Raw genomic sequence first — 19,541 nt, forward strand, 5'->3', positions numbered from 1 at the left:
TCTCTTGACTGGGGGAGAATGTCTGCATTGTCAGCATTCCGTCCATCATTTGTTTGTTGTAACGCTTTTCGCCCTAAGTGGGATGGGTATTCCCAGATGTGGGACCCGTGCTCACTACGCCACTGGAGTCAAGCTATCCTGGCTGATGACGGCTGATAGCCAGAAACCGGTCCTAGGATGCTTGATTCCGGTCCAGGGAAGACATGGCTTGGCAGTTCGGGCTGGACTGTTCCCATGAGGCACAGGGTCAAGACGGATTTGCATATGGCCATGTCTGAACTGGGGTGGCGTAGTGGGCAAAAGAACGATGGATTTAACCCAGATCTCTTGACTGGGGGAGAATGTCTGCATTGTCAGCATTCCGTCCATCATTTGTTTGTTGTAACGCTTTTCGCCCTAAGTGGGATGGGTATTCCCAGACGTGGGACCCGTGCTCACTACGCCACTGGAGTCAAGCTATCCTGGCTGATGACGGCTGATAGCCAGAAACCGGTCCTAGGATGCTTGATTCCGGTCCAGGGAAGACATGGCTTGGCAGTTCGGGCTGGACTGTTCCCATGAGGCACAGGGTCAAGACTGATTTGCATATGGCCATGTCTGAACTGGGGTGGCGTAGTGGGCAAAAGAACGATGGATTTAACCCAGATCTCTTGTCTGGGGGAGAATGTCTGCATTGTCAGCATTCCGTCCATCATTTGTTTGTTGTAACGCTTTTCGCCCTAAGTGGGATGGGTATTCCCAGACGTGGGACCCGTGCTCACTACTCCACTGGAGTCAAGCTATCCTGGCTGATGACGGCTGATAGCCAGAAACCGGTCCTAGAATGCTTGATTCCGGTCCAGGGAAGACATGGCTTGGCAGTTCGGGCTGGACTGTTCCCATGAGGCACAGGGTCAAGACTGATTTGCATATGGCCATGTCTGAACTGGGGTGGCGTAGTGGGCAAAAGAACGATGGATTTAACCCAGATCTCTTGACTGGGGGAGAATGTCTGCATTGTCAGCATTCCGTCCATCATTTGTTTGTTGTAACGCTTTTCGCCCTAAGTGGGATGGGTATTCCCAGACGTGGGACCCGTGCTCACTACGCCACTGGAGTCAAGCTATCCTGGCTGATGATGGCTGATAGCCAGAAACCGGTCCTAGGATGCTTGATTCCGGTCCAGGGAAGACATGGCTTGGCAGTTCGGGCTGGACTGTTCCCATGAGGCACAGGGTCAAGATTGATTTGCATATGGCCATGTCTGAACTGGGGTGGCGTAGTGGGCAAAAGAACGATGGATTTAACCCAGATCTCTTGACTGGGGGAGAATGTCTGCATTGTCAGCATTCCGTCCATCATTTGTTTGTTGTAACGCTTTTCGCCCTAAGTGGGATGGGTATTCCCAGACGTGGGACCCGTGCTCACTACGCCACTGGAGTCAAGCTATCCTGGCTGATGACGGCTGATAGCCAGAAACCGGTCCTAGGATGCTTGATCCCGGTCCAGGGAAGACATGGCTTGGCAGTTCGGGCTGGACTGTTCCCATGAGGCACAGGGTCAAGACTGATTTGCATATGGCCATGTCTGAACTGGGGTGGCGTAGTGGGCAAAAGAACGATGGATTTAACCCAGATCTCTTGACTGGGGGAGGATGTCTGCATTGTCAGCATTCCGTCCAGCATTTGTTTGTTGTAACGCTTTTCGCCCTAAGTGGGATGGGTATTCCCAGACGTGGGACCCGTGCTCACTACGCCACTGGAGTCAAGCCATCCTGGCTGATGACGGCTGATAGCCAGAAACCGGTCCTAGGATGCTTGATTCCGATCCAGGGAAGACATGGCTTGGCAGTTCGGGCTGGACTGTTCCCATGAGGCACAGGGTCAAGACTGATTTGCATATGGCCATGTCTGAACTGGGGTGGCGTAGTGGGCAAAAGAACGATGGATTTAACCCAGAGCTCTTGACTGGGGGAGAATGTCTGCATTGTCAGCATTCCGTCCATCATTTGTTTGTTGTAATGCTTTTCGCCCTAAGTGGGATGGGTATTCCCAGACGTGGGACCCGTGCTCACTACGCCACTGGAGTCAAGCTATCCTGGCTGATGACGGCTGATAGCCAGAAACCGGTCCTAGGATGCTTGATTCCGGTCCAGGGAAGACATGGCTTGGCAGTTCGGGCTGGACTGTTCCCATGAGGCACAGGGTCAAGACTGATTTGCATATGGCCATGTCTGAACTGGGGTGGCGTAGTGGGCAAAAGAACGATGGATTTAACCCAGATCTCTTGACTGGGGGAGAATGTCTGCATTGTCAGCATTCCGTCCATCATTTGTTTGTTGTAACGCTTTTCGCCCTAAGTGGGATGGGTATTCCCAGACGTGGGACCCGTGCTCACTACGCCACTGGAGTCAAGCTATCCTGGCTGATGACGGCTGATAGCCAGAAACCGGTCCTAGGATGCTTGATTCCGGTCCAGGGAAGACATGGCTTGGCAGTTCGGGCTGGACTGTTCCCATGAGGCACAGGGTCAAGACTGATTTGCATATGGCCATGTCTGAACTGGGGTGGCGTAGTGGGCAAAAGAACGATGGATTTAACCCAGATCTCTTGACTGGGGGAGAATGTCTGCATTGTCAGCATTCCGTCCATCATTTGTTTGTTGTAACGCTTTTCGCCCTAAGTGGGATGGGTATTCCCAGACGTGGGACCCGTGCTCACTACGCCACTGGACTCAAGCTATCCTGGCTGATGACGGCTGATAGCCAGAAACCGGTCCTAGGATGCTTGATTCTGGTCCAGGGAAGACATGGCTTGGCAGTTCGGGTTGGACTGTTCCCATGAGGCACAGGGTCAAGACTGATTTGCATATGGCCATGTCTGAACTGGGGTGGCGTAGTGGGCAAAAGAACGATGGATTTAACCCAGATCTCTTGACTGGGGGAGAATGTCTGCATTGTCAGCATTCCGTCCATCATTTGTTTGTTGTAATGCTTTTCGCCCTAAGTGGGATGGGTATTCCCAGACGTGGGACCCGTGCTCACTACGCCACTGGAGTCAAGCTATCCTGGCTGATGACGGCTGATAGCCAGAAACCGGTCCTAGGATGCTTGATTCCGGTCCAGGAAAGACATGGCTTGGCAGTTCGGGCTGGACTGTTCCCATGAGGCACAGGGTCAAGACTGATTTGCATATGGCCATGTCTGAACTGGGGTGGCGTAGTGGGCAAAAGAACGATGGATTTAACCCAGATCTCTTGACTGGGGGAGAGTGTCTGCATTGTCAGCATTCCGTCCATCATTTGTTTGTTGTAACGCTTTTCGCCCTAAGTGGGATGGGTATTCCCAGACGTGGGACCCGTGCTCACTACGCCACTGGAGTCAAGCTATCCTGGCTGATGATGGCTGATAGCCAGAAACCGGTCCTAGGATGCTTGATTCCGGTCCAGGGAAGACATGGCTTGGCAGTTCGGGCTGGACTCTTCCCATGAGGCACAGGGTCAAGACTGATTTGCATATGGCCATGTCTGAACTGGGGTGGCGTAGTGGGCAAAAGAACGATGGATTTAACCCAGATCTCTTGACTGGGGGAGAATGTCTGCATTGTCAGCATTCCGTCCATCATTTGTTTGTTGTAACGCTTTTCGCCCTAAGTGGGATGGGTATTCCCAGACGTGGGACCCGTGCTCACTACGCCACTGGAGTCAAGTTATCCTGGCTGATGACGGCTGATAGCCAGAAACCGGTCCTAGGATGCTTGATTCCGGTCCAGGGAAGACATGGCTTGGCAGTTCGGGCTGGACTCTTCCCATGAGGCACAGGGTCAAGACTGATTTGCATATGGCCATGTCTGAACTGGGGTGGCGTAGTGGGCAAAAGAACGATGGATTTAACCCAGATCTCTTGACTGGGGGAGAATGTCTGCATTGTCAGCATTCCGTCCATCATTTGTTTCTTGTAACGCTTTTCGCCCTAAGTGGGATGGGTATTCCCAGACGTGGGACCCGTGCTCACTACGCCACTGGAGTCAAGCCATCCTGGCTGATGACGGCTGATAGCCAGAAACCGGTCCTAGGATGCTTGATTCCGATCCAGGGAAGACATGGCTTGGCAGTTCGGGCTGGACTGTTCCCATGAGGCACAGGGTCAAGACTGATTTGCATATGGCCATGTCTGAACTGGGGTGGCGTAGTCGGCAAAAGAACGATGGATTTAACCCAGATCTCTTGACTGGGGGAGAATGTCTGCATTGTCAGCATTCCGTCCATCATTTGTTTGTTGTAATGCTTTTCGCCCTAAGTGGGATGGGTATTCCCAGACGTGGGACCCGTGCTCACTATGCCACTGGAGTCAAGCTATCCTGGCTGATGACGGCTGATAGCCAGAAACCGGTCCTAGGATGCTTGATTCCGGTCCAGGGAAGACATGGCTTGGCAGTTCGGGCTGGACTGTTCCCATGAGGCACAGGGTCAAGACTGATTTGCATATGGCCATGTCTGAACTGGGGTGGCGTAGTGGGCAAAAGAACGATGGATTTAACCCAGATCTCTTGACTGGGGGAGAATGTCTGCATTGTCAGCATTCCGTCCATCATTTGTTTGTTGTAACGCTTTTCGCCCTAAGTGGGATGGGTATTCCCAGACGTGGGACCCCTGCTCACTACGCCACTGGAGTCAAGCTATCCTGGCTGATGACGGCTGATAGCCAGAAACCGGTCCTAGGATGCTTGATTCCGGTCCAGGGAAGACATGGCTTGGCAGTTCGGGCTGGACTGTTCCCATGAGGCACAGGGTCAAGACTGATTTGCATATGGCCATGTCTGAACTGGGGTGGCGTAGTGGGCAAAAGAACGATGGATTTAACCCAGATCTCTTGACTGGGGGAGAATGTCTGCATTGTCAGCATTCCGTCCATCATTTGTTTGTTGTAATGCTTTTCGCCCTAAGTGGGATGGGTATTCCCAGACGTGGGACCCGTGCTCACTACGCCACTGGAGTCAAGCTATCCTGGCTGATGACGGCTGATAGCCAGAAACCGGTCCTAGGATGCTTGATTCCGGTCCAGGGAAGACATGGCTTAGCAGTTCAGGCTGGACTGTTCCCATGAGGCACAGGGTCAAGACTGATTTGCATATGGCCATGTCTGAACTGGGGTGGCGTAGTGGGCAAAAGAACGATGGATTTAACCCAGATCTCTTGACTGGGGGAGAATGTCTGCATTGTCAGCATTCCGTCCATCATTTGTTTGTTGAAACGCTTTTCGCCCTAAGTGGGATGGGTATTCCCAGACGTGGGACCCGTGCTCACTACGCCACTGAAGTCAAGCTATCCTGGCTGATGACGGCTGATAGCCAGAAACCGGTCCTAGGATGCTTGATTCCGGTCCAGGGAAGACATGGCTTGGCAGTTCGGGCTGGACTGTTCCCATGAGGCACAGGGTCAAGACTGATTTGCATATGGCCATGTCTGAACTGGGGTGGCGTAGTGGGCAAAAGAACGAGGGATTTAACCCAGATCTCTTGACTGGGGGAGAATGTCTGCATTGTCAGCATTCCGTCCATCATTTGTTTGTTGTAATGCTTTTCGCCCTAAGTGGGATGGGTATTCCCAGACGTGGGACCCGTGCTCACTACGCCACTGGAGTCAAGCTATCCTGGCTGATGACGGCTGATAGCCAGAAACCGGTCCTAGGATGCTTGATTCCGGTCCAGGGAAGACATGGCTTGGCAGTTCGGGCTGGACTGTTCCCATGAGGCACAGGGTCAAGACTGATTTGCATATGGCCATGTCTGAACTGGGGTGGCGTAGTGGGCAAAAGAACGATGGATTTAACCCAGATCTCTTGACTGGGGGAGAATGTCTGCATTGTCAGCATTCCGTCCATCATTTGTTTGTTGTAACGCTTTTCGCCCTAATTGGGATGGGTATTCCCAGACGTGGGACCCGTGCTCACTACGCCACTGGAGTCAAGCTATCCTGGCTGATGACGGCTGATAGCCAGAAACCGGTCCTAGGATGCTTGATTCCGGTCCAGGGAAGACATGGCTTGGCAGTTCGGGCTGGACTGGCCCCATGAGGCACAGGGTCAAGACTGATTTGCATATGGCCATGTCTGAACTGGGGTGGTGTAGTGGGCAAAAGAACGATGGATTTAACCTAGATCTCTTGACTGGGGGAGAATGTCTGCATTGTCAGCATTCCGTCCATCATTTGTTTGTTGTAACGCTTTTCGCCCTAAGTGGGATGGGTATTCCCAGACGTGGGACCCGTGCTCACTACGCCACTGGAGTCAAGCTATCCTGGCTGATGACGGCTGATAGCCAGAAACAGGTCCTAGGATGCTTGATTCCGGTCCAGGGAAGACATGGCTTGGCAGTTCGGGCTGGACTGTTCCCATGAGGCACAGGGTCAAGACTGATTTGCATATGGCCATGTCTGAACTGGGGTGGCGTAGTGGGCAAAAGAACGATGGATTTAACCCAGATCTCTTGACTGGGGGAGAATGTCTGCATTGTCAGCATTCCGTCCATCATTTGTTTGTTGTAACGCTTTTCGCCCTAAGTGGGATGGGTATTCCCAGATGTGGGACCCGTGCTCACTACGCCACTGGAGTCAAGCTATCCTGGCTGATGACGGCTGATAGCCAGAAACCGGTCCTAGGATGCTTGATTCCGGTCCAGGGAAGACATGGCTTGGCAGTTCGGGCTGGACTGTTCCCATGAGGCACAGGGTCAAGACGGATTTGCATATGGCCATGTCTGAACTGGGGTGGCGTAGTGGGCAAAAGAACGATGGATTTAACCCAGATCTCTTGACTGGGGGAGAATGTCTGCATTGTCAGCATTCCGTCCATCATTTGTTTGTTGTAACGCTTTTCGCCCTAAGTGGGATGGGTATTCCCAGACGTGGGACCCGTGCTCACTACGCCACTGGAGTCAAGCTATCCTGGCTGATGACGGCTGATAGCCAGAAACCGGTCCTAGGATGCTTGATTCCGGTCCAGGGAAGACATGGCTTGGCAGTTCGGGCTGGACTGTTCCCATGAGGCACAGGGTCAAGACTGATTTGCATATGGCCATGTCTGAACTGGGGTGGCGTAGTGGGCAAAAGAACGATGGATTTAACCCAGATCTCTTGACTGGGGGAGAATGTCTGCATTGTCAGCATTCCGTCCATCATTTGTTTGTTGTAACGCTTTTCGCCCTAAGTGGGATGGGTATTCCCAGACGTGGGACCCGTGCTCACTACTCCACTGGAGTCAAGCTATCCTGGCTGATGACGGCTGATAGCCAGAAACCGGTCCTAGAATGCTTGATTCCGGTCCAGGGAAGACATGGCTTGGCAGTTCGGGCTGGACTGTTCCCATGAGGCACAGGGTCAAGACTGATTTGCATATGGCCATGTCTGAACTGGGGTGGCGTAGTGGGCAAAAGAACGATGGATTTAACCCAGATCTCTTGACTGGGGGAGAATGTCTGCATTGTCAGCATTCCGTCCATCATTTGTTTGTTGTAACGCTTTTCGCCCTAAGTGGGATGGGTATTCCCAGACGTGGGACCCGTGCTCACTACGCCACTGGAGTCAAGCTATCCTGGCTGATGATGGCTGATAGCCAGAAACCGGTCCTAGGATGCTTGATTCCGGTCCAGGGAAGACATGGCTTGGCAGTTCGGGCTGGACTGTTCCCATGAGGCACAGGGTCAAGATTGATTTGCATATGGCCATGTCTGAACTGGGGTGGCGTAGTGGGCAAAAGAACGATGGATTTAACCCAGATCTCTTGACTGGGGGAGAATGTCTGCATTGTCAGCATTCCGTCCATCATTTGTTTGTTGTAACGCTTTTCGCCCTAAGTGGGATGGGTATTCCCAGACGTGGGACCCGTGCTCACTACGCCACTGGAGTCAAGCTATCCTGGCTGATGACGGCTGATAGCCAGAAACCGGTCCTAGGATGCTTGATCCCGGTCCAGGGAAGACATGGCTTGGCAGTTCGGGCTGGACTGTTCCCATGAGGCACAGGGTCAAGACTGATTTGCATATGGCCATGTCTGAACTGGGGTGGCGTAGTGGGCAAAAGAACGATGGATTTAACCCAGATCTCTTGACTGGGGGAGGATGTCTGCATTGTCAGCATTCCGTCCAGCATTTGTTTGTTGTAACGCTTTTCGCCCTAAGTGGGATGGGTATTCCCAGACGTGGGACCCGTGCTCACTACGCCACTGGAGTCAAGCCATCCTGGCTGATGACGGCTGATAGCCAGAAACCGGTCCTAGGATGCTTGATTCCGATCCAGGGAAGACATGGCTTGGCAGTTCGGGCTGGACTATTCCCATGAGGCACAGGGTCAAGACTGATTTGCATATGGCCATGTCTGAACTGGGGTGGCGTAGTGGGCAAAAGAACGATGGATTTAACCCAGAGCTCTTGACTGGGGGAGAATGTCTGCATTGTCAGCATTCCGTCCATCATTTGTTTGTTGTAATGCTTTTCGCCCTAAGTGGGATGGGTATTCCCAGACGTGGGACCCGTGCTCACTACGCCACTGGAGTCAAGCTATCCTGGCTGATGACGGCTGATAGCCAGAAACCGGTCCTAGGATGCTTGATTCCGGTCCAGGGAAGACATGGCTTGGCAGTTCGGGCTGGACTGTTCCCATGAGGCACAGGGTCAAGACTGATTTGCATATGGCCATGTCTGAACTGGGGTGGCGTAGTGGGCAAAAGAACGATGGATTTAACCCAGATCTCTTGACTGGGGGAGAATGTCTGCATTGTCAGCATTCCGTCCATCATTTGTTTGTTGTAACGCTTTTCGCCCTAAGTGGGATGGGTATTCCCAGACGTGGGACCCGTGCTCACTACGCCACTGGAGTCAAGCTATCCTGGCTGATGACGGCTGATAGCCAGAAACCGGTCCTAGGATGCTTGATTCCGGTCCAGGGAAGACATGGCTTGGCAGTTCGGGCTGGACTGTTCCCATGAGGCACAGGGTCAAGACTGATTTGCATATGGCCATGTCTGAACTGGGGTGGCGTAGTGGGCAAAAGAACGATGGATTTAACCCAGATCTCTTGACTGGGGGAGAATGTCTGCATTGTCAGCATTCCGTCCATCATTTGTTTGTTGTAACGCTTTTCGCCCTAAGTGGGATGGGTATTCCGAGACGTGGGACCCGTGCTCACTACGCCACTGGAGTCAAGCTATCCTGGCTGATGACGGCTGATAGCCAGAAACCGGTCCTAGGATGCTTGATTCTGGTCCAGGGAAGACATGGCTTGGCAGTTCGGGTTGGACTGTTCCCATGAGGCACAGGGTCAAGACTGATTTGCATATGGCCATGTCTGAACTGGGGTGGCGTAGTGGGCAAAAGAACGATGGATTTAACCCAGATCTCTTGACTGGGGGAGAATGTCTGCATTGTCAGCATTCCGTCCATCATTTGTTTGTTGTAATGCTTTTCGCCCTAAGTGGGATGGGTATTCCCAGACGTGGGACCCGTGCTCACTACGCCACTGGAGTCAAGCTATCCTGGCTGATGACGGCTGATAGCCAGAAACCGGTCCTAGGATGCTTGATTCCGGTCCAGGAAAGACATGGCTTGGCAGTTCGGGCTGGACTGTTCCCATGAGGCACAGGGTCAAGACTGATTTGCATATGGCCATGTCTGAACTGGGGTGGCGTAGTGGGCAAAAGAACGATGGATTTAACCCAGATCTCTTGACTGGGGGAGAGTGTCTGCATTGTCAGCATTCCGTCCATCATTTGTTTGTTGTAACGCTTTTCGCCCTAAGTGGGATGGGTATTCCCAGACGTGGGACCCGTGCTCACTACGCCACTGGAGTCAAGCTATCCTGGCTGATGATGGCTGATAGCCAGAAACCGGTCCTAGGATGCTTGATTCCGGTCCAGGGAAGACATGGCTTGGCAGTTCGGGCTGGACTGTTCCCATGAGGCACAGGGTCAAGACTGATTTGCATATGGCCATGTCTGAACTGGGGTGGCGTAGTGGGCAAAAGAACGATGGATTTAACCCAGATCTCTTGACTGGGGGAGAATGTCTGCATTGTCAGCATTCCGTCCATCATTTGTTTGTTGTAACGCTTTTCGCCCTAAGTGGGATGGGTATTCCCAGACGTGGGACCCGTGCTCACTACGCCACTGGAGTCAAGTTATCCTGGCTGATGACGGCTGATAGCCAGAAACCGGTCCTAGGATGCTTGATTCCGGTCCAGGGAAGACATGGCTTGGCAGTTCGGGCTGGACTCTTCCCATGAGGCACAGGGTCAAGACTGATTTGCATATGGCCATGTCTGAACTGGGGTGGCGTAGTGGGCAAAAGAACGATGGATTTAACCCAGATCTCTTGACTGGGGGAGAATGTCTGCATTGTCAGCATTCCGTCCATCATTTGTTTCTTGTAACGCTTTTCGCCCTAAGTGGGATGGGTATTCCCAGACGTGGGACCCGTGCTCACTACGCCACTGGAGTCAAGCCATCCTGGCTGATGACGGCTGATAGCCAGAAACCGGTCCTAGGATGCTTGATTCCGATCCAGGGAAGACATGGCTTGGCAGTTCGGGCTGGACTGTTCCCATGAGGCACAGGGTCAAGACTGATTTGCATATGGCCATGTCTGAACTGGGGTGGCGTAGTGGGCAAAAGAACGATGGATTTAACCCAGATCTCTTGACTGGGGGAGAATGTCTGCATTGTCAGCATTCCGTCCATCATTTGTTTGTTGTAATGCTTTTCGCCCTAAGTGGGATGGGTATTCCCAGACGTGGGACCCGTGCTCACTATGCCACTGGAGTCAAGCTATCCTGGCTGATGACGGCTGATAGCCAGAAACCGGTCCTAGGATGCTTGATTCCGGTCCAGGGAAGACATGGCTTGGCAGTTCGGGCTGGACTGTTCCCATGAGGCACAGGGTCAAGACTGATTTGCATATGGCCATGTCTGAACTGGGGTGGCGTAGTGGGCAAAAGAACGATGGATTTAACCCAGATCTCTTGACTGGGGGAGAATGTCTGCATTGTCAGCATTCCGTCCATCATTTGTTTGTTGTAACGCTTTTCGCCCTAAGTGGGATGGGTATTCCCAGACGTGGGACCCCTGCTCACTACGCCACTGGAGTCAAGCTATCCTGGCTGATGACGGCTGATAGCCAGAAACCGGTCCTAGGATGCTTGATTCCGGTCCAGGGAAGACATGGCTTGGCAGTTCGGGCTGGACTGTTCCCATGAGGCACAGGGTCAAGACTGATTTGCATATGGCCATGTCTGAACTGGGGTGGCGTAGTGGGCAAAAGAACGATGGATTTAACCCAGATCTCTTGACTGGGGGAGAATGTCTGCATTGTCAGCATTCCGTCCATCATTTGTTTGTTGTAACGCTTTTCGCCCTAAGTGGGATGGGTATTCCCAGACGTGGGACCCGTGCTCACTACGCCACTGGAGTCAAGCTATCCTGGCTGATGACGGCTGATAGCCAGAAACCGGTCCTAGGATGCTTGATTCTGGTCCAGGGAAGACATGGCTTGGCAGTTCGGGCTGGACTGTTCCCATGAGGCACAGGGTCAAGACTGATTTGCATATGGCCATGTCTGAACTGGGGTGGCGTAGTGGGCAAAAGAACGATGGATTTAACCCAGATCTCTTGACTGGGGGAGAATGTCTGCATTGTCAGCATTCCGTCCATCATTTGTTTGTTGTAATGCTTTTCGCCCTAAGTGGGATGGGTATTCCCAGACGTGGGACCCGTGCTCACTACGCCACTGGAGTCAAGCTATCCTGGCTGATGACGGCTGATAGCCAGAAACCGGTCCTAGGATGCTTGATTCCGGTCCAGGGAAGACATGGCTTGGCAGTTCGGGCTGGACTGTTCCCATGAGGCACAGGGTCAAGACTGATTTGCATATGGCCATGTCTGAACTGGGGTGGCGTAGTGGGCAAAAGAACGATGGATTTAACCCAGATCTCTTGACTGGGGGAGAATGTCTGCATAGTCAGCATTCCGTCCATCATTTGTTTGTTGTAACGCTTTTCGCCCTAAGTGGGATGGGTATTCCCAGACGTGGGACCCGTGCTCACTACGCCACTGGAGTCAAGCTATCCTGGCTGATGACGGCTGATAGCCAGAAACCGGTCCTAGGATGCTTGATTCCGGTCCAGGGAAGACATGGCTTGGCAGTTCGGGCTGGACTGTTCCCATGAGGCACAGGGTCAAGACTGATTTGCATATGGCCATGTCTGAACTGGGGTGGCGTAGTGGGCAAAAGAACAATGGATTTAACCCAGATCTCTTGACTGGGGGAGAATGTCTGCATTGTCAGCATTCCGTCCATCATTTGTTTGTTGTAACGCTTTTCGCCCTAAGTGGGATGGGTATTCCCAGACGTGGGACCCGTGCTCACTACGCCACTGGAGTCAAGCTATCCTGGCTGATGATGGCTGATAGCCAGAAACCGGTCCTAGGATGCTTGATTCCGGTCCAGGGAAGACATGGCTTGGCAGTTCGGGCTGGACTGTTCACATGAGGCACAGGGTCAAGACTGATTTGCATATGGCCATGACTGAACTGGGGTGGCGTAGTGGGCAAAAGAACGATGGATTTAACCCAGATCTCTTGACTGGGGGAGAATGTCTGCATTGTCAGCATTCCGTCCATCATTTGTTTGTTGTAACGCTTTTCGCCCTAAGTGGGATGGGTATTCCCAGACGTGGGACCCGTGCTCACTACGCCACTGGAGTCAAGCCATCCTGGCTGATGACGGCTGATAGCTAGAAACCGGTCCTAGGATGCTTGATTCCGGTCCAGGGAAGACATGGCTTGGCAGTTCGGGCTGGACTGTTCCCATGAGGCACAGGGTCAAGACTGATTTGCATATGGCCATGTCTGAACTGGGGTGGCGTAGTGGGCAAAAGAACGATGGATTTAACCCAGATCTCTTGACTGGGGGAGAATGTCTGCATTGTCAGCATTCCCTCCATCATTTGTTTGTTGTAACGCTTTTCGCCCTAAGTGGGATGGGTATTCCCAGACGTGGGACCCGTGCTCACAACGCCACTGGAGTCAAGCTATCCTGGCTGATGACGGCTGATAGCCAGAAACCGGTCCTAGGATGCTTGATTCCGGTCCAGGGAAGACATGGCTTGGCAGTTCGGGCTGGACTGTTCCCATGAGGCACAGGGTCAAGACTGATTTGCATATGGCCATGTCTGAACTGGGGTGGCGTAGTGGGCAAAAGAACGATGGATTTAACCCAGATCTCTTGACTGGGGGAGAATGTCTGCATTGTCAGCATTCCGTCCATCATTTGTTTGTTGTAACGCTTTTCGCCCTAAGTGGGATGGGTATTCCCAGACGTGGGACCCGTGCTCACTACGCCACTGGAGTCAAGCTATCCTGGCTGATGACGGCTGATAGCCAGAAACTGGTCCTAGGATGCTTGATTCCGGTCCAGGGAAGACATGGCTTGGCAGTTCGGGCTGGACTGTTCCCATGAGGCACAGGGTCAAGACTGATTTGCATATGGCCATGTCTGAACTGGGGTGGCGTAGTGGGCAAAAGAACGATGGATTTAACCCAGATCTCTTGACTGGGGGAGAATGTCTGCATTGTCAGCATTCCGTCCATCATTTGTTTGTTGTAACGCTTTTCGCCCTAAGTGGGATGGGTATTCCCAGACGTGGGACCCGTGCTCACTACGCCACTGGAGTCAAGCTATCCTGGCTGATGACGGCTGATAGCCAGACACCGGTCCTAGGATGCTTGATTCCGGTCCAGGGAAGACATGGCTTGGCAGTTCGGGCTGGACTGTTCCCATGAGGCACAGGGTCAAGACTGATTTGCATATGGCCATGTCTGAACTGGGGTGGCGTAGTGGGCAAAAGAACGATGGATTTAACCCAGATCTCTTGACTGGGGGAGAATGTCTGCATTGTCAGCATTCCGTCCATCATTTGTTTGTTGTAATGCTTTTCGCCCTAAGTGGGATGGGTATTCCCAGACGTGGGACCCGTGCTCACTACGCCACTGGAGTCAAGCTATCCTGGCTGATGACGGCTGATAGCCAGAAACCGGTCCTAGGATGCTTGATTCCGGTCCAGGGAAGACATGGCTTGGCAGTTCGGGCTGGACTGTTCCCATGAGGCACAGGGTCAAGACTGATTTGCATATGGCCATGTCTGAACTGGGGTGGCGTAGTGGGCAAAAGAACGAGGGATTTAACCCAGATCTCTTGACTGTGGGAGAATGTCTGCATTGTCAGCATTCCGTCCATCATTTGTTTGTTGTAACGCTTTTCGCCGTAAGTGGGATTGGTATTCCCAGACGTGGGACCCGTGCTCGCTACGCCACTGGAGTCAAGCTATCCTGGCTGATGACGGCTGATAGCCAGAAACCGGTCCTAGGATGCTTCTTTCCGGTCCAGGGAAGACATGGCTTGGCAGTTCGGGCTGGACTGTTCCCATGAGGCACAGGGTCAAGACTGATTTGCATATGGCCATGTCTGAACTGGGGTGGCGTAGTGGGCAAAAGAACGATGGATTTAACGCAGATCTCTTGACTGGGGGAGAATGTCTGCATTGTCAGCATTCCGTCCATCATTTGTTTGTTGTAACGCTTTTCGCCCTAAGTGGGATGGGTATTCCCAGACGTGGGACCCGTGCTCACTACTCCACTGGAGTCAAGCTATCCTGGCTGATGATGGCTGATAGCCAGAAACCGGTCCTAGAATGCTTGATTCCGGTCCAGGGAAGACATGGCTTGGCAGTTCGGGCTGGACTGTTCCCATGAGGCACAGGGTCAAGACTGATTTGCATATGGCCATGTCTGAACTGGGGTGGCGTAGTGGGCAAAAGAACGATGGATTTAACCCAGATCTCTTGACTGGGGGAGAATGTCTGCATTGTCAGCATTCCGTCCATCATTTGTTTGTTGTAACGCTTTTCGCCCTAAGTGGGATGGGTATTCCCAGACGTGGGACCCGTGCTCACAACGCCACTGGAGTCAAGCTATCCTGGCTGATGACCGCTGATAGCCAGAAACCGGTCCTAGGATGCTTGATTCCGGTCCAGGGAAGACATGGCTTGGCAGTTCGGGCTGGACTGTTCCCATGAGGCACAGGGTCAAGACTGATTTGCATATGGCCATGTCTGAACTGGGGTGGCGTAGTGGGCAAAAGAACGATGGATTTAACCCAGATCTCTTGACTGGGGGAGAATGTCTGCATTGTCAGCATTCCGTCCATCATTTGTTTGTTGTAACGCTTTTCGCCCTAAGTGGGATGGGTATTCCCAGACGTGGGACCCGTGCTCACTACGCCACTGGAGTCAAGCTATCCTGGCTGATGACGGCTGATAGCCAGAAACCGGTCCTAGGATGCTTGATTCCGGTCCAGGGAAGACATGGCTTGGCAGTTCGGGCTGGACTGTTCCCATGAGGCACAGGGTCAAGACTGATTTGCATATGGCCATGTCTGAACTGGGGTGGCGTAGTGGGCAAAAGAACGATGGATTTAACCCAGATCTCTTGACTGGGGGAGAATGTCTGCATTGTCAGCATTCCGTCCATCATTTGTTTGTTGTAACGCTTTTCGCCCTAAGTGGGATGGGTATTCCCAGACGTGGGACCCGCACTCACTACGCCACTGGAGTCAAGCTATCCTGGCTGATGATGGCTGATAGCCAGACACCGGTCCTAGGATGCTTGATTCCGGTCCAGGGAAGACATGGCTTGGCAGTTCGGGCTGGACTGTTCCCATGAGGCACAGGGTCAAGACTGATTTGCATATGGCCATGTCTGAACTGGGGTGGCGTAGTGGGCAAAAGAACGATGGATTTAACCCAGATCTCTTGACTGGGGGAGAATGTCTGCATTGTCAGCATTCCGTCCATCATTTGTTTGTTGTAATGCTTTTCGCCCTAAGTGGGATGGGTATTCCCAGACGTGGGACCCGTGCTCACTACGCCACTGGAGTCAAGCTATCCTGGCTGATGACGGCTGATAGCCAGAAACCGGTCCTAGGATGCTTGATTCCGGTCCAGGGAAGACATGGCTTGGCAGTTCGGGCTGGACTGTTCCCATGAGGCACAGGGTCAAGACTGATTTGCATATGGCCATGTCTGAACTGGGGTGGCGTAGTGGGCAAAAGAACGAGGGATTTAACCCAGATCTCTTGACTGTGGGAGAATGTCTGCATTGTCAGCATTCCGTCCATCATTTGTTTGTTGTAACGCTTTTCGCCGTAAGTGGGATTGGTATTCCCAGACGTGGGACCCGTGCTCGCTACGCCACTGGAGTCAAGCTATCCTGGCTGATGACGGCTGATAGCCAGAAACCGGTCCTAGGATGCTTCTTTCCGGTCCAGGGAAGACATGGCTTGGCAGTTCGGGCTGGACTGTTCCCATGAGGCACAGGGTCAAGACTGATTTGCATATGGCCATGTCTGAACTGGGGTGGCGTAGTGGGCAAAAGAACGATGGATTTAACCCAGATCTCTTGACTGGGGGAGAATGTCTGCATTGTCAGCATTCCGTCCATCATTTGTTTGTTGTAACGCTTTTCGCCCTAAGTGGGATGGGTATTCCCAGACGTGGGACCCGTGCTCACTACGCCACTGGAGTCAAGCTATCCTGGCTGATGATGGCTGATAGCCAGAAACCGGTCCTAGAATGCTTGATTCCGGTCCAGGGAAGACATGGCTTGGCAGTTCGGGCTGGACTGTTCCCATGAGGCACAGGGTCAAGACTGATTTGCATATGGCCATGTCTGAACTGGGGTGGCGTAGTGGGCAAAAGAACGATGGATTTAACCCAGATCTCTTGACTGGGGGAGAATGTCTGCATTGTCAGCATTCCGTCCATCATTTGTTTGTTGTAACGCTTTTCGCCCTAAGTGGGATGGGTATTCCCAGACGTGGGACCCGTGCTCACAACGCCACTGGAGTCAAGCTATCCTGGCTGATGACCGCTGATAGCCAGAAACCGGTCCTAGGATGCTTGATTCCGGTCCAGGGAAGACATGGCTTGGCAGTTCGGGCTGGACTGTTCCCATGAGGCACAGGGTCAAGACTGATTTGCATATGGCCATGTCTGAACTGGGGTGGCGTAGTGGGCAAAAGAACGATGGATTTAACCCAGATCTCTTGACTGGGGGAGAATGTCTGCATTGTCAGCATTCCGTCCATCATTTGTTTGTTGTAACGCTTTTCGCCCTAAGTGGGATGGGTATTCCCAGACGTGGGACCCGTGCTCACTACGCCACTGGAGTCAAGCTATCCTGGCTGATGACGGCTGATAGCCAGAAACCGGTCCTAGGATGCTTGATTCCGGTCCAGGGAAGACATGACTTGGCAGTTCGGGCTGGACTGTTCCCATGAGGCACAGGGTCAAGACTGATTTGCATATGGCCATGTCTGAATTGGGGTGGCGTAGTGGGCAAAAGAACGATGGATTTAACCCAGATCTCTTGACTGGGGGAGAATGTCTGCATTGTCAGCATTCCGTCCATCATTTGTTTGTTGTAACGCTTTTCGCCCTAAGTGGGATGGGTATTCCCAGACGTGGGACCCGTGCTCACTACGCCACTGGAGTCAAGCTATCCTGGCTGATGACGGCTGATAGCCAGACACCGGTCCTAGGATGCTTGATTCCGGTCCAGGGAAGACATGGCTTGGCAGTTCGGGCTGGACTGTTCCCATGAGGCACAGGGTCAAGACTGATTTGCATATGGCCATGTCTGAACTGGGGTGGCGTAGTGGGCAAAAGAACGATGGATTTAACCCAGATCTCTTGACTGGGGGAGAATGTCTGCATTGTCAGCATTCCGTCCATCATTTGTTTGTTGTAATGCTTTTCGCCCTAAGTGGGATGGGTATTCCCAGACGTGGGACCCGTGCTCACTACGCCACTGGAGTCAAGCTATCCTGGCTGATGACGGCTGATAGCCAGAAACCGGTCCTAGGATGCTTGATTCCGGTCCAGGGAAGACATGGCTTGGCAGTTCGGGCTGGACTGTTCCCATGAGGCACAGGGTCAAGACTGATTTGCATATGGCCATGTCTGAACTGGGGTGGCATAGTGGGCAAAAGAACGAGGGATTTAACCCAGATCTCTTGACTGTGGGAGAATGTCTGCATTGTCAGCATTCCGTCCATCATTTGTTTGTTGTAACGCTTTTCGCCGTAAGTGGGATTGGTATTCCCAGACGTGGGACCCGTGCTCGCTACGCCACTGGAGTCAAGCTATCCTGGCTGATGACGGCTGATAGCCAGAAACCGGTCCTAGGATGCTTCTTTCCGGTCCAGGGAAGACATGGCTTGGCAGTTCGGGCTGGACTGTTCCCATGAGGCACAGGGTCAAGACTGATTTGCATATGGCCATGTCTGAACTGGGGTGGCGTAGTGGGCAAAAGAACGATGGATTTAACCCAGATCTCTTGACTGGGGGAGAATGTCTGCATTGTCAGCATTCCGTCCATCATTTGTTTGTTGTAACGCTTTTCGCCCTAAGTGGGATGGGTATTCCCAGACGTGGGACCCGTGCTCACTACGCCACTGTAGTCAAGCTATCCTGGCTGATGACGGCTGATAGCCAGAAACCGGTCCTAGGATGCTTGATTCCGGTCCAGGGAAGACATGGCTTGGCAGTTCGGGCTGGACTGTTCCCATGAGGCACAGGGTCAAGACTGATTTGCATATGGCCATGTCTGAACTGGGGTGGCGTAGTGGGCAAAAGAACGATGGATTTAACCCAGATCTCTTGACTGGGGGAGAATGTCTGCATTGTCAGCATTCCGTCCATCATTTGTTTGTTGTAACGCTTTTCGCCCTAAGTGGGATGGGTATTCCCAGACGTGGGACCCGTGCTCACTACGCCACTGGAGTCAAGCTATCCTGGCTGATGACGGCTGATAGCCAGAAACTGGTCCTAGGATGCTTGATTCCGGTCCAGGGAAGACATGGCTTGGCAGTTCGGGCTGGACTGTTCCCATGAGGCACAGGGTCAAGACTGATTTGCATATGGCCATGTCTGAACTGGGGTGGCGTAGTGGGCAAAAGAACGATGGATTTAACCCAGATCTCTTGACTGGGGGAGAATGTCTGCATTGTCAGCATTCCGTCCATCATTTGTTTGTTGTAACGCTTTTCGCCCTAAGTGGGATGGGTATTCCCAGACGTGGGACCCGTGCTCACTACGCCACTGGAGTCAAGCTATCCTGGCTGATGACGGCTGATAGCCAGACACCGGTCCTAGGATGCTTGATTCCGGTCCAGGGAAGACATGGCTTGGCAGTTCGGGCTGGACTGTTCCCATGAGGCACAGGGTCAAGACTGATTTGCATATGGCCATGTCTGAACTGGGGTGGCGTAGTGGGCAAAAGAACGATGGATTTAACCCAGATCTCTTGACTGGGGGAGAATGTCTGCATTGTCAGCATTCCGTCCATCATTTGTTTGTTGTAATGCTTTTCGCCCTAAGTGGGATGGGTATTCCCAGACGTGGGACCCGTGCTCACTACGCCACTGGAGTCAAGCTATCCTGGCTGATGACGGCTGATAGCC

The sequence above is a fragment of the Triturus cristatus genome, chromosome 3_1, assembly GCF_964204655.1.
Source record: "Triturus cristatus chromosome 3_1, aTriCri1.1, whole genome shotgun sequence".
Classification (NCBI taxonomy): domain Eukaryota; kingdom Metazoa; phylum Chordata; class Amphibia; order Caudata; family Salamandridae; genus Triturus; species Triturus cristatus.